General features: G+C 48.6%; 1 protein-coding gene across 3 annotated transcripts in view; it reads right to left on the bottom strand.

Annotated features, from left to right (window-relative positions):
* TOX2 (TOX high mobility group box family member 2) overlaps positions 1 to 16726 on the bottom strand; it is a 150584-nt gene that overhangs the window by 97497 nt on the left and 36361 nt on the right. The window lies entirely within an intron of this gene.

The following is a 16726-nucleotide window of genomic DNA, read 5'->3' as shown; positions in this document are numbered from 1 at the left end:
TCTCATTAGATATTAGGAAAAACATTTTCCACCATTTGGGTGGTCTCCATCCCTGGAGATACTCAGAGCTCAGCTGGACCAGGTGCTGCACCACCTCATCTGGCTGGCACAGCTTTGCTCAGGGACTTGGGACACGCAGACGCCCCACCCGCCCGGCAGTATTTGGTATCTGGGTGCTTCTATGGTACGTGATCATGCAGCGCTTACCCCTGCAGCCACATGGACCTCCTCCCCAAGAGCATCTCCAGCATCCCCTTTTATTCGCCTGTACTCGAGGCTCGAGAGATCTTGAATGCCGCCACTATTCAACTGACAGCATTCATTTATCTAAGAGACTGGCTGGTTTTCTGTGAACGCTGCACACAAAATTATTGTTATTACATTATTGGGGAGGAATGAGGACTTAAACTCATTTACCTGGACCTTTCAGAGCCTGCAAAGGAGTTCAAGCTCTTCACATACACACACACACACAAAAAAAAAATCCATCCACGAAAAGCTACAGGGAGCAGCAGAATTTAGTCTTAAGACTGACATGGAAATAGATTAATTTTTTTTCCCATTTCATATTCTAATTACAATTCTTCTACCCCTACTATTTTCTGTTCTCATTACAGTCTTAAAATTGCTCTGCAGATTCTGTACCTTATTCTGCTCTTCCTACCATCTTTGTCATGGAAATGAGAAACAGAATGTATAAGCATGAAAATATTGCCGAGATCAAAATTCTGCTTAACCCTTTCACGTGTGGCTCCGTAAAGAGGCAAAACCAGCACAGACCAGCTAATCCTCCCATCCAGCCTCCTCTCCTCCTAGCTGAAGCAAGGGAGAAGAGAAACTCTCTATTAATTTAAATGCACTATTAATTTAAAGGCCAAAGTTACTCACGCTCACACCCCTGCTGTGCATGGAGAAGGGGCTGGGTTATTTCAGCTTATCAGGTTTTGCCCCTGAGGGCAGATCTTGATCTAGCACACTGACCGTGTTCAAATGATTACGGTTGAGTTTTAGCTTTCAGTCTGCCGAGCCCTTGGTGTAACACTGGCAGGGAGAGGTGTGGCGCTTCGAGCAGCCCCAGTGCGCTGGGTGCACGGGAGATCTCCATCCTCATCCTCCTCCTCCTCTTCCACGGCACAGAGCTCACCAGAGCTGCAGCTCTGGCCAGCCCAAACCCTTCCCAATTTCTCTTAGAGCTGGGGCATAGATAAAGAAATCCCTCCCAGCACAACCCTGCTCTCACCCAGGACGTCTCTAGCCCCTCGCTGACCATGCTCAATGCTGTTTATTTTGTGAGATACAATCACACAGATGTAGCTGCAAGGCTCGGGCATGTACAACATTTCCTTTCCGAAACCAAACAACAAGCACATCCTGCGTTGTTTATCACGCTTACGCAGGTGCTCAAGGAGTTTATCTGAAAATAAGTAAATAAATAAAATAAAATAAAATAAAGACCAGGCCCTTGCTAAGGTGGTCCTTCTCCCATCAGCAGCTGAATAACCGGGAGGGCTGAAGGCAGCAGCTCGCGCTGTAAGTGCCTGGCACCCTGTGCATTGCTGGGGAGGGAAGGAGGGAAACGACTGCAGCACGTTTCCTGGCACCGGGCTGGTATGCAAAGAGTCTGAAACAAATACAGTAAGTGATGATGTGACTTAACTGTGCTGCCTGCTTCGCCGTAACGATTGTAATTCACAGGAAACTAAGAGAGGCAGCAAATGTATAAAGATCTAAAAGAAGCCGTGGATGCTCTATGCAAGAACTGTGCCAGAGTCAAAGGCACCTAGAAACATTGTCTTTTGCAAGATAAAACCTCAGGGTTGAGATAAAAATAGAGCTTATACCTGTCTGCTTTGGAAGCAGTTACCAGCGTGGCGCTGCTCTGGAGATCTTTCATGGAGATGCTGATTACAACACCAGAACAACAGCCCTCGCTGCAACCAGAGGTACCACCGAAGAGGGGCTACATGGTGGCCACTGGCACCAAACAGCTGAGGACGCACAGGAGCAGCAGGAAGGAAAGAAACCTTCCACAAGCAAGTTGTCCTACCCTAGAATTTTAGCCCCCTGGCCCAGGGAGCGAGCAGGGACCCTGCGTGGGCAGAGATGTTTGGACGCACGCCCAAGCCCAGGGCTGAAGGCGAACGCCTGGATTGAATAAAAGCAATTGACGGGCAAGAAGCGCGGTGGGGGTGAGCAGGGGAAGCAGCTGTTGCCACAGCAGCCCCGCACGAGCAGTCGCTGTGGTTACGCTGGGTTTGACGTACACGCACAGCGCAGGCATAATTTTGGAAATCTCTATTTATCTTTTCTCAACTGAAAAGTAAATAAATAAATAAGCACACAAGCGCACATCGCAGAGAGGAAGAGACCTGTCAGAGGAGCGATGCAGAGATTGCTTAAAGCTAATAACTTTTTAAGACCATGTATTATGCTTCCGATCCCGCCGCCTTGTTGACAGCTGTACAGGTTAACAACCTGGCTCCCAAATATCTGCTCACTCACTCCAATAATTCACAAAGTGACAGGTGCTACTCAGCTGCCATTCAAGAAAAAAAAATAAATAGTAACTTTAATTCTCCCCACAGCCACTGTTCCTTCAGCAAAGCCACTCTGAAGCACAGGCCAGAGCGCACACACTGGCCACCTGCAAGCCCAGCTGGCTACTTCACTGAAGGTTTCCATCATCTGAACGGTTGCCCCACTAGCGAAAGCAAGGGTACAGCTCTGCCCCCCCGAATTCAAGATCACATTGTTTTTTATTCTGTTGCAAAGCGTAAGGGAGAAGAACAACTGATTTTCAAGGCAATTTTGGTGAGAATGAGGAGCATTATGCAAAAACGGGGGGGGGGGGGGGGGGGGAGGGAAATAAAAATCAGAGAGCTTCCACTCTAGTCATTTAGTGAACAGTTTTCCAACACACAAATATTTGCCACGGGTGAAAACCTGCCTTCTGTGGTTCTGCACTGAACTGCGTATGCAAATAACTCCGCAGCGGTACATAGCATGACTTGCAAAAAAACACAGGATGACAAAGTACCATCCATTTCACAATTTTACCTTAGACATTTGGACATATTCATGACTCAAAAAACACTGATGAAAAGTGACATCATCTTTAAATAAAAAAAACAAAACAAAACACCAAAACCAAACAAAAAAAAACCATGCAAAAAACAAACCAACCAAAACCCAGGAACAACAGGAAGGTAATTTCTAAAATTACACCCTGGAAGTCTGGAAGCATCTTCACTGCCCATTTTTCTTACAGCTGTACGGCACTTGGCATTTTTTTCCTTTTATTTGCCCCATCTTATTTAAACCATAGACTCCACATGTATTTTCTTTAAGTATTTTTATACCGCCCAACTAGATCCTAATCCTAGTGAGAATCAGGAATGTCCAACGTAAACAAATAATAAAGAATAATGCAGCGCACAGCTTCCCTCCCCAGAGAACCAGCTTTTATCCCACCAGCAACCTTGCTGTCAACAACCCTGCTATCCTTTCTAAACCCACACAACCGAACTGTCAGGACTGCTCACAACCTCAGCGTGTGTCTTGACGTGCACAGGGCAACAGTGAGCTCATCCCGGCACACTTGGTCACCGTGCTGCAGGGCGGATGTGCAAGGGGAACCCAACCCCCCACGCCGAGACCCTCAGGGAGCCAAGGGGGTTTATGCAAACCTCCTTCAGACGAAAGCCTTTCGTAGCCTTGAAGGCGGCCAGATTTCCCATCCCTGCTCTGGCAGAAAGAGCATTGTCCCCAGCACGTGGGCCTCCTTTTGACTACGCTGCTGCTGCCTTTTAACAAAAATTGTAATTATTCCCTTAAACAAAGAGCAATGAGCCCCCTAGGCCATTCCAGTAGCCTGCACTGCACCCAGAGGACGCACTGCCACCCAAGCCCCCATCCATCACCCCAGCCCCTCCAGCAGCAGAAGCAAAGGAGCACCACAGGATTTTTACCACTGAAGGATTTGCCATTGAGGCATCATTGTGGGGCCAAGCAGGCAGGTGCTGCCTCTGAGGCTGCAAGCTGAGCAAGCCATCTGGGGAAAATACCCCAAGAGCCTTAAAATCCCAGTCTCTGCAGAAGAAGCAATGTAACGGGAAGCTTGGTGCAAGGAGTCGTTGACATACACCCCGCAAGCAGCGCCGGGCAGCTGCAGGGCTGGAAGGGGCAGCTCTGCCCGCAGTGGTGGCCCCAGCAGTGCGCTGTGTGGTCGGGTTAAATGACCCAGCTCCAAGGGCTGCCCCGGCCACGTGGTCCCACGCCTGGGAGAACAGCAAAGCCCCGCAAAGGGGCATGGCAGCGTGTCGGGAGCGGGAGGGCGCAGACGTGCTTGGGGCACGGGCACTCATCACCCCTGCGAAGCGAGAGGCTGGAGCCAAAAGGTGCTGGCTGAAAGGTCGCAGGGAGACAACACCGAGCTCTGCAGATGTGGCACCTACAGAGCCACGAACACAGCACCAGTGCTGCAGCTTCCCATGCCGGAGACTCACGACACGCAAAGCCATGGTTGTACAGAAGCTGAAGTTCAGTGACATTTCACACGGGCTGCAGAACTTGCATCGGAAAGGTACCTCTGCAGGCAGCACACCACATCCTCGTACGGCCTGAAGTGCTGAGTTAGGTTCGTCAAGCAAAGCTGTCGGGCGGCATTTCCAGGGGGTGGTGCATGTAACAGCCCTGCCGCCGCGCTGGCCTCTATTCCCTGCCAGGTCCCGCAGCGCTGCACCACTTTGCTCCAAAGCCTGTACCACTTTGCTCCCAACCTCAACTTCTGGTTATTTAAAAACAACCAACAAACCATCCCTCCAAAGCACTTCTAATTTCAGCTTTTTTTTTTTTCTTTTTCTTTCTTCTCCGCCTCCCCCTGAGACCACTCTCTGTTCTTTTTATTAATCTTTCCAGGAAATTTTACTGCCACATAACTTTTTTTCATTAGGGCGAGAAGGCAGTCCATGCTTACCGCAGCCCAGCTGGCCTCAGGTTTACTTGTTAAAATATACACCTTAGCATTGAGAATTCTCAACATCTTAAAAAGACAGTTGAAAACTCATTAAAATTAATGAAACTAATCAGAAAGAAGTACCTCTGATTATTATTATGCCCCTGCTTCACTGTAAATAATTGAATAGAGATATTATTATTACTATTATTAACCTTAACAAGAAGTTTAAAGCATGTTGATGAGAAAGAGAAAAAGCAGCTTTGCCCAACTAATTAATGACTTAAATAAAAATAAACAAAGGGAGTCTTCCTGATTTTAGCAAAGTCCTGCCTTTTTCCAAGCAGTTAAAAGCAAGACTGACAGCTTTATAGATAGGGGAACGGGCAGATAAGATAAACACACACAATACAAACTTGTCCAAAGCTTTAACAGTCTTTCTCTGCACCACTTCCAGCTCATTAAATTACAGTATTACTATAGATTTGCAGCAAAATTATCTTTTATCTCAGCTTCTTTTAAAGCTATTTGGCATTTGCTAGTATTTTCTATTATAAATCTAATTGCAGATTCCAAACAGACAAGGGCTCATTAAGCCTTAATTATGCACATGTTGTTTTCAACAAACATTTTCATTTGGACTGCTGTGAGCTGTAATTGTTCGGAAGGCACTGCAGCCTCCGCTTACCCACTTCCCTGGGATGGCAAAAGCTACTTTCAAGTAGGTCACGGCTCGGCTGAACAAACGATTTGCAACCTGTGGAGTGTGGGATGTGCCACTGCGGCGGGAACACCAGCGGGGCAGCATCGCCGGACACAGGGGCAGCAGCCAGGATGCTCCCCACGCCCGTACCTGCCCGCCGAGCCCTGCTCGTGGGGTTAGCTGTGCCTGGCTTGGGCAGGCGGCGGGGAGGGCACCCAGTGGGGGATGGGGCACGGCCACCCTTCCTGGGGAGCAAGGCCAGCGGCATCAGGTGCCAGCAGCACGGGGAGTGATGCTTGGCTTCAGCTACAGTCAGGAACCGGGAGTCCTGCTCGGGTATCGCTGCCTCAGCCCGGCATCCGTGCACGTTCTGCATGACAGCTGGTCTCCTGGCCCACACCAAGCCTTGGTCCTCACCCAGCCACGCCACCCAGCACTGCCACAAGTACCACGGGACATAAAAAGTTTCAGTCCATCCAAAACTATATGAGGGTGGAGGGGAGCCCTTTTCACTTCTTGTTGGAGCTGCGGTTACGTTTGCACTCTGATATAAGTAGTAACCCACGCGAACAGCCAAGCTTTTATTAGAGGTTCAGGCTTCCTTCTAACAGCAGAAAAACTGCATCTGCTCAGACTGCAGCAGTGTTAACACAGCAGGCATAAGCTGCAGGACAACAACATCAAGGTCCTGGGTCCTTCCAACTTCACCCACCCTCGTAACTCGCAGGCCACGGTGCCCAGGTCTTGTAGTTTAACCCCAGCCAGCAACTACGTACCAGGCAGCCGCTTGCTCTGCCCCACTCCCCTGGTGGGATGGGGAGGAGAACTGGGGAAAAAGGAAAAACTTGTGGGTTGAGATAAGAACAATTTAATAACTGAAATAAGTAAAATATGATGATGATAATAATAATAACAAATGTAATGAAAAGGAGAGAGAGGGAGAGAGGCATAAAACCCAAGGGAATAACCCCAAGTGATGCACCGTGCAGCTGCTCCCCGCCGCTGGCCGATGCCCAGCCAGTCCCCGAGCAGTGACCGGCCCGTCCCAGCCAGCTCCCCCCGTTTCCATCCTGAGCATGATGCTCTGTGCAACGGGACATGCCTCTGGCCAGGCCGGGGCAGCTGTCCTGGCTCTGCTCCCTCCTGCTCCGCGTGCCCCTGCTCGCGGGCAGAGTGTGAGAAACTGAAAACTCCATCATTTAGAGTAAGCAGGACCTGGCAACAACTAAAATATCAGCATGTTATCGACATTGTTCTCATCCCAAATCCAGAACACAGCACTGCACCAGCTACTGAGTAGAAAATTACCTACCCCAGCTGAAACCAGGACACCGGGTTAGCAGAGCATGGCTCTGCCCCATCCCACCTCTCTGGTGAAGACAGTCACTGCATGCAAACCTCACCAGCCTCCCCTGAGCATCTTTAGGGGAGAAAAAGGTCCTTCTAATAAGTAATTCCCCACTCATTAAGGGTTAGGGCTCCAAAGGTAGGCTGGAGGAGCTAGCTGCTGCCAGACCCAGGAACCTGGCAGGTTTTAGCACTGCTGGAAACAGCCAAGGTGCTAATACAGTCGGTGTTGCAACTTCCAGCCTAAAGTCCTGCCAGGCAGATATCCAACAGACTATCTCAGGACAAGAGAGAGCTGGCCAGAAAAGGCCTCGTTACATTAAGAAATTAGTGTCCCTCTTCTTCACGTTCTTTCTCTCCTCTCAGTGTAGGAGATGACAAATTCTCTGTCATGTCCCAAAGAGTCATGTTGCACCATTAGGAGGAAAATGTGTCAGAGTAAGCACGAAATCTTATGGCCTTGCCTTTGAAAAAGACAACTTTTCAAGCAATAGTTTGACCTAGAAAGGTTTTCTAGGTCATTTTGATTTGGCATGTATGTCTGACCTACTAAATCTAACGCAATAAAATTACAGGGTTTGTTTCAACCTGTCGGTGTCAGATCATTCATAAATTCAGATGCACTATTTACAAAACCGCTATTCATATATTCACAAATAAGGTCTCGCTAGGCTTCTTCTGGCGGAGAAGTATTTGCCCTGTTCAACATTAAGTCATGCTGACAAAGGGAAAATGTGAAAGCTCCCTTGACAAGCTGAGCTCCCATCCTTCTCACACAGCCCTTACCCTCAAATCACACAGGATTTATGGCTGCGCTACCCCTTCCCCTGCTCTTGAAATGCCCCAAACTGGCCCGTTGCCAGCTTTTCCATGGGCTGGGAACCTCCAAGGCCTGGCCATCCTCATTCGTAGGGGTGCAGCCCACTAATCAGCACTAACATTAGCTGCACTAACGAAGCAAAGGGAAACATCAGCTGCTATGGAGATTCTCGTGCTCTGGCACCCTGCATCCCTCCTGCGAAGCCACGGGCACAGCCGTGACACTGGAGCTGCCACCAGAATGGCCCTTAAGAGTCCACCATGGACTTTGCAAGAGGAGGAAAAGCTTTTGCTCAGCCTACTGAGCCAAGATGCACCTCAGTGGTGGTAGCTGCAATACTCATCAAGGGCACGCAAGGGGTGGGTACCACCTCACAGGCTTCCCCAGCCCAGCTGGGCTGCTTGAAGCCTTGTGAGGGGTTTCATGGTCCTTCTGCAGCAGGGAAGGATGCGCTGTTAAAACATATCAAGGCATTACACCTGCAGACCCCGGGTTTTAACGAGATGGTGCTCATGTTCAGCTTTTATGTCTCAAGAGATCTTTTTGAAGCTCATGTTTCCGGAGTCTGGGACCCTCTGCTCAGGTCCTCACAGTGTTTAAGTCAGACACCTAAAAAAAATCACATTTACTAGCTAACAAGATTATTCTCTCATGCTTTCTCCACAAGCATTTAGTGGGGGAAAATGATTTCCACCAAACAGTCTGCATCTCAATTCTGAAAGTCACACCAAGATTTCAGGCCCTCCAGTGGATAAGTTTCATTTATATTTCAGCTACACCTCTATAAAAGACACGGATTTTTTTTTTTTCCACTTTCAAATTTTTCACAACTGTTAAGAGAAAGAATCCTCTTTCTGAACCCACAGGGAGCAGCAAAAATTATACCAGTGCCACGTGGTACAACAGCCACTGACTCTGCTTCGGTTAAACTCCATCACATCAATGAAGGTTTCCTTTGTTTGAGTTTGTATTATAAAGATTTAAGCATCCTGGAGAGATGAAAACACTTAAATTTTTTACTGCTTGGCCATAATCTCTTGTTTCCCTTGGTTGCCCTGCTGCCTGTCCCTCTGCAATCCTCTAATGCTATACGTGAAGCACCTTCTCCACCTGCTAATTATAGGCTCCATTGTGCCAGATAATTCAGCCCCAGTGAGGCTGCAGGGCAGTTATGTATCACCAGGCCACATTTTGCTGTTGGCTACAAAAACAGAATTAATCACTTTCTCTAGTCAGTAAGCGGGATGGGACACTTGTGTGCTCATTGGGAAGGAAAACAAGTTTGGTTCCTTTCAACAAAACATAATGAATCTCCCAAGAGCAGAAGGCTCATAGTTTGTATTCCTTGAAAAACAGTGTATTAATATATTTAGGAGTAAAAAAATATGTATAAATCTTTGCAAGTCATAGCAGAAACAACATGCAATGTGGTTGGATCTGAAGAACGCTGCAAGTGCTGACGCAGACAACCCCCAAGCAAACGCTTTATGTGCAAATTGCTGCTGGCCAAGGCTGTAGTTTCGGTCTGTGTGGAGATATTTACTGCAGGCAGCACAGAAACCATCACTTGGCTACATCACTTCCAACCATCCATCTGGGGTTTGAGAGCAGCCTGGGGACATGCTGCCCACCAACCCCTGCCTGCACCTGACAGCCCCACAACCCACCACGACACATGAGTGTATTTAATTATTTTCCTCTGAATTCAGAAATTAGGCTAACTCCCTCCTGGGGAGTTTCTGGCCCCCCACTGCCGCTGAGCCATGGTCTGATCAGCCAGTGAAGGGGATGGCATCAGTCGCATCGCTCTGCTTTTCTCCAAGGCTTCCCAGCCAGGGTCTCCAATGATGTTGGGGGAGAAGGACCAGGGCAGTCCCCACACAGCACCAGGGCACAGGATCTTCGAATTCAGACCACCCGCCCCAAACATCCCCATCAGGGCAAGATGTACTGAAGCATTTTATCAACAGCTTAAACTCCAGCTTACGCCACAGTGAGATCATTTTTAGCTTTTCCTCTCCAAGCCCAGCCTTCGAGCTACGGGGTCAAAGCAACAGGGAAACACCAATGAAGCATCTCCAGCCCAAGGCAACACCAGAGCCAAGCCCTGCTGTTAAATGTGGGAACCTTCAGCCTGGAGAAAAGAGCACGTGCTGTAACACATCCCCTGTGAGCAGGAAAGCCAGAGGACTGAGAACCAAGTGACAAAGCACAACCCGGGCAAGCAGGAGGCATGGCGGGAGGAAGCAGCTTTCGCAGAAGACCTTGCTGGGACCACAGGAGACACAGGAAACAGAAAAAGGCTGAATGGGTTTGTTTGCAGCAGCCTTCTCCCCGCCCTGCTGCCTTGCAAAGCACAGAGGAGATACCTGTATTAACTCCTTTTTAAGTACTAAAGAGATGGTCAGCAATAAGACAGCAGAAGAGGGGATGGACTGGGTAATTCCCAAGGATATATGTTCCCACGTGCTGCTGGGGCCACAGCAGCTGATCTGTTCTTTGCATGATGCCCAGCCTCAACAACCGAGGAGGGCTTGAGCCAGTGAAAAATGAAGAAAAAAATTCTAGTGGGCATTATCTCAGTATCAGGCCCAGCAACAGGCACCTAAGTGAGGTTCCTGTATGCACAACCCATGGGTGATGTCAAACAACACCTGAAGAAGCAGGCGGCAATGCTGTTGAGGAGGTCGGTCTGCCTTCCCCCAGAGAAGGCGAGCGCCGAGTTGTTCAGTCTGCAGGTAGATGAGGGTTAAGACATCAACTCCTAGGCCTGCCAAAGGTAAAGCAGTGCCTAGTTGCTGGAAGTGGAAACCCATGAATGTTATTGCCCAACGGTCCCAAAGGAACCTATAAAATGTCACAGACATGAAATCATCAGCAAAAGCAGCTGCTCTGCAGAAGAGCTCTGGGTTGGCAAACACCGCATCTGTCCCTAAGAGAGGCTTGGGAAGCAAACCTGCAAATTGGGAAAACTTAAGCCTTGTGGTAGGGTGAGGAAGACTGGTGACCACAAAACAAACCCAGAGGACGCGTAGGAGATCATGACAGTCCCACACTGCAGCATGGTGCTTCTGAGAGGGGAACGGCACTTCTGCAGCTCACCCTCCATGACCGAGGGCCACGGGAGAACCGGCTGCTCAGGTGTGTCGATGCTTTCCAAGGTTCCTTCTCAGAGCCCTCTACAAAGAAAGGTGTAAAGCTTTGAACCTACCTCAACTTGAGGTTCAACCCAACTCAGTAAATTCTTTGCACCAGCTGCCACTGCCATGGATGCTCTCAGCTGAAACTGCATTTAAATAGAGTTGTTCTGCGAGGAACTAACTTAAGCTTAAATTAATACAAGACTGATCTCCAATGCCTGAAGAGTTTCCATCCTCAGCCAATTTTCAGTTTAACCAAACTGGGGTTTAGATGTAGGTGACTGTCCACGCAAACCCAACACTGCTGAGGGCCATGGCCAGACTAAGCACACAACTTGTTTTTCAAGACTGAAATAATTAACAACGTACCAAGAGAAGTATTTAACCAGGTCTCCTGTTGCTTAATATCTTTATTAATGACCTGGAAACTAGGCTGCACAGTGAAACAAAGTTTGCAGATGAAAAGAACGTTATTTAGGTTAATTACAAATGAGGAAGTCTTGGGAATTTCAGAGCCACCTAACCAAGCAGAAGGACACATCAGAGCAGGAGAAACCCTGTGCTGACAAATGCAGAACAGTCCACGGAGGCAGGAGCGATTTGAAATCCTTCTAGACTTTAGCAGGGTTTACATTAACTGAACATTAAGTGATAAGCCCAACTATCACATCTACCGCCCCATGCACACCTCTGCTGAAAGCACAGCAATATCAAAATGATAGAGTGCAAAAATAACAGGTCAGAAAATAATAGAGAAAACACTGTAGTGTTGTTCTCCAAACTGTCAGCCCGCACTTGCTTCAGGTGCTGAATTCAGCTCCACTCACCCTCTTCTCCAAGGAGAGAGATGGGAAAACAAGGGCAGAAAGATGGGAAACCGAGGCCCTGGGGCAAGAAAGGACATTTGAAACATGGAGATATTTCATAGAAGAAAAATGGAAAAGACCCCATTTAATCAAAAGAGGAGGTGGAAGAGACCCAATGATGACGTACAAAATCATTAATTTTGGCAAACTGCTCGATGCAGGGATACGTGTGCCCAGCACAGGGGCAGTTCCTGTGCTCCCTTGGGAAAGCACAGCAGTGGGCACTGGCCAGGGCCCCCAGCACGCAAGGAAAAACTGCTCTAATCCCACCTGTAATGGGCTTATTTAAAGACTGTTTCCCCACGTGTAAAATATGGATAATTGTGCTCATCCCTGGCACAGCAACAATATGCTTCACTATGCTCCTGCAAGGAGCAAAGCACGTGCGCCTGCTGGAAGGAGAAACCCTCTGCAAACAAAACTATGTCCTGCCATTTCAGTTTCATATCTCCAAATAACAAGTTTTGTAATGCAGATGCAGCTCTCGCTCAGGGCTGGGTCAGAGGCACGATTCATAGTGAAACAAATCAAGGCTTTGATCACTGAAAGCAGAATTTCACAGCATGCCAGGCTAAAAAAATACTTATAGATCTCAAAGCAGAAGACAATACTTATAGAAAAACAAAAGGGGACAAACTCACCTCTGGCTTTAGATTTATACCTATGAGAAGTTTCACTCCCCTTATCTAAACAACCAAAAAAACCCCACAGTGTTTTCAAGACTGTTCATTTCAGGGCACTAAAATCACATTCTGAGCCAAGAAGCATGAGAAACTTGTAAGCCCTATAAACCCAGCCCTGCTTCGGGTGATTTTGGGGGCTTTGTTTCCACAGCTGTTTTCTGTAGTTCAAGGAGACACAGCTCTTCCTTTCCACAAGGTGATAGTGCACCTCAACTGCTTCAACCAGGGGGGCAAAAAAACCTGGCTGGGAGGGAAGGGAGCAAATCCAGGTGCCCTGCAAGGACACATGAAATCCCACCATGAGGTCCTGCCTCCTGATGCTCAGCGCCAGCTGCTCCTCCTGTCCCAGGTGCAGTGATGGCCAACGGAGCAGCACATGGACCTTGGAGACCAGGGACCTGCTGTGCATCAGTATGGTTTTTATAGTCAGGACAAGGCAACTGTGGTTGCACCAACAACACCAGAAGATGAGCAGAAAAGCTGGGTGTATTGCATCATTCTTTGTCTTGGTGTCATCCATCATCAACAAAGTAATCAGCAGCAGGAATGCAGTCCTTCAAAAGGGATGGCACAGGCCACAGCACTGCCAGAGCTGTTTCCCAAAACACCAGTTCTGCTGCAGGACAGGACAGACCCCTGCACACTGCTAACACCAGTGTGTTAACAAGGGACCTTGCTTTAACAAGGGACCAAAGGAGTGGGTCGTTAACTGCTGCTCCCTCCCTGGACGCATCCAGCATCAGCACTGGTGGCTGCAGGGCTGGGCAACACCTGGCCAGGCTCGTGCAATCCACCAGGGCAAGGAGCAAGGGCTGAGCATCACAAAGAGAGAGAAAGCAAGACAAAAACCCAGGGTTTGGCCATTTTGGCCAGGTTTCCTTCCCCTCTCCCCATTTCCCTGAACAGGACAGCTCTTCCAGCATCACCCCAACACCCTGCACCAAACCAAGCTGTCACAGCAGGGCGACAACAGCAAAAACAAGGGGCAGGAGGAGACAAGCTGAACAAGACAGCTCCACAGGACCGAGGCTGCTCGTGGCTGCTGCCTATTAATGGTTGCACGCTATGCAGGCAAACCCTTCCTCTGTGTATGCTGCTGCAGCCGTAGCAGAATCCTGGCAACTTTGGGTCCAACTTTCCATTAAGCCATGACGTCAGTATTTTAACAGACATTTCTGTTTGAAGATTAAATTTGCAAAAACAACGGCAACCAGGAGAAAAAAAAAAAAAGGCAACAAAGCACGAACACCCCAATGAAGCAGCCCCAAGCTCAGAGACTGTTCAGCTCCACAGCACGTGAAAGCAAAGCCCATGTTTCCAAAAACAACCACCCAACAACAAAAAACCAAACCTCCTGTCATTCAAATGGTATTTGAAAGTGAATGAGAATGCCAACCAATCAACTCCACGGCAGGATTCAAAGAACAATATATCCAAACCTCAGTGCTGCGGCCAAGAATATATTTGCAATGCACGAACACTACAGCAGCAGCAACAGAAGCCGTTTGCAAGAGTAAATGAGGTTATTTTGGCAGCAGAGCGGATGTAGCAAACAAGCCACTTTAACTGAATATGGTAAACAGAGATGGAGTGATTATAGCAAGAATGAATGTAATAGGGTTCTGAGTTGCTTTGAATTGCCTCGACTGACCACAATATCTGATAAAACCAATGGAAAAAGTTCTGGTTTCCTCTTGCATATAATTGATTATCTTACTGAGATCTACTGTTTTATATACACACACACTCACAGCCCTCTGAAATTCAGTTACTTGGGGATGCTGCCAGAAATAACCCCGAGCAGGAGCAGTTAGATGGTGTTTATTTTTGTCTGGGGTCACAGACCCCAGAAGTGAGAAAGGATGCAAAGCCCTCTCCCAAAATAAGCACCTGGGAGGTTTGCTCCGAGTAGCTGAGATGTAACGGCTCTGATCCATGCACAACCAACACAGCTCCTCACTTGCTTTTAAGACAGGGAGGGAATAATCCCTGGTGAGGGGGAGCATGCTGCATGCCATTAATTAGATCTACCTCAGGGCTCTCTTCCTAGACAGAGAAGCACTGGCTTCCATTTATTAAAACAAAAATAGATGCAAAGGTGTCATTGGAATTTCCCCAGCACCAAGAGCTGGCAAATGAAGATGATGGTGAACAGAAGAAAGTGGCCCTGGTGCAGACCTGTGCCTGGGGAGGGCTGTGGGATACAGCCGGGTGATGGGAGGGCAGTGATTTGGGATTGAGAGGATGGTGAGGGCATAGGAGCATCAGGTCTGGGATGACATTCCTCTCGCACAGCTGTGGCACAGGCCAGAAGAGTTTTGCATAGGCCAGTTTAGACCTTTGCAGCATCCCATGGCTGCTCCCACCGCAGCCACGAAAGGCATCACTTTGCCGTGGCTTTTGCCAGAAATTATTAAAGAACAAAACCAAAACAAAAACAAGCAAAAGAAAACTCAACAGGACCTGCAAGCTCTGCTTGCTGCGGGAAAGGCGAACACTGCAACCAAAATGTGCCAAAAAGCCTGGCGGGGGTGGGGGGGTGGCCCGGGGCTCGGGGGGTGCCGGGAAGCACGGCGAGCTTGCCCGCCAACAGTGGGAAGGAGCCAAATATCCACACAAACAAGTTTCCCGTCTGAAATTAATTTACTTACTGAAACAGCACTCAGCAAAACCTGTGATTAATATTTTCCTCCCCAGGCTCCTAACATGACAAAACAATAATTAATGAAAGATGAAACTGAATTCGAGTTACAGTAAGTGTAAAAATATTATTGTTTCTTTCATCTTCCTTCTCTTTATTCCTCCCGGTGGTGGGAGACACCGAGCCCCGTGCACGCTGGGCGCCTGCAGCACGGGGTACGCTCGCTGCCTGCCCTGCTTCCCAGCACAACGCTCTGCGCTTGTGGGAACGTGGGGCTGAGTTTTTGGCACCTGCCCCTGGTTATCTGGCAACCTGCGTGACAGAGGAAAACCAGCGGGGAGTTCAGGAGGAGGGTGATTGTGTAGGGGAAGCAGCATTGCAGGCACAGCAGGGAAAGAGCCCGTGCTTTTTGGTACTGCGTCCATCCCTGCGGCATAGCAATTAAATGTGATAAAACAAGTGAATGGCAGTTGGAAGATTCAACCCTAAATACCATGTGCTGTGTTATTTTGCCCAATGTTTTCAATACCCAGCTTCCTTTTCCCTGATCCCCTCTATGGCACATCACCCCCTGGCCATGCTCAGGTCTTCTTCACACTGCCTTCATCCCACAAGGACTCACAAGCAAAGAGTAAACTGGGTTTCTAAGGGACCACTCACCGCTGGAATAAACCAGCGGAAGAGGGTTTTAAATAACAGCTTTAGCAGCACAAAAGCTCCTCTCTGGAAAGCTGAGTGTGGACATGCTGGGAGAGGGTGCCAGCCCCAGGAGCAGGTGGTGGCACGGCGCCCACGGCCACTCCTGCCACAATCCATGGCACGGCTGGGATGCTCTCTCAGAAAACCCTGTCCTTCTCAACCGGTACCTTATCAGCCAGTATTACATCTCACTTTCCTACAGCTCGTGCTTTCCCTGAGGTGATGGAGGGATGTTCGTGGAGAGAAGTGCAGTGGGGTCCAGGCACAACTCCTGCGCACAGGGCTGCCCACAGGGTGTTTTGGTAGCACCATCCCTGCAGGCGTACGCACCAGGGCGGCATCCCCACATGTGTTCACAGGGATGTCAGCAAATGCACAGGTAGATGACAGATGGAGGGGAAAAAAGTATTGCTTCTTCCTAAAAATATAAGGTTGCCTTGAATTCTGTTTACAGAGCAAATGTTCAAATAGATCATTTGCTTAAGTTTTTCAGCAGACTTTCTCAAATTGTCATTTTTCTCTGTCTCTCCAAAGCACAAATGTATTGTGTTTCTACAATTAGAAAACACAGTAAGTGAGGCCGGCCAGAACGAAAAAATATTGTGAAAGTTACACATGCATACACACACACACGTGCATGCAAATTCACACACACATTCAGTGTTATACACTTACATATTTATGTCCATATATATATAACACCATACCCCCACATACACACCTGTATACGTATGCATGCAAACACCGAGCCCCCCGTTCCCTCCACTCCCCACTGCGGGGGGAGCAGGAGCACAGGGCCAGGCAGCCCCCTGCTCCCACCGGCCCCCCTCAGCACAGCTGCCCCTGCCCAGAGCAACAAAGCAAACCTGGCTC

The sequence above is a fragment of the Falco naumanni genome, chromosome 10, assembly GCF_017639655.2.
Source record: "Falco naumanni isolate bFalNau1 chromosome 10, bFalNau1.pat, whole genome shotgun sequence".
NCBI classification, from domain to species: Eukaryota; Metazoa; Chordata; class Aves; order Falconiformes; family Falconidae; genus Falco; species Falco naumanni.
This window is presented reverse-complemented; position numbering and strand designations above follow the sequence as displayed.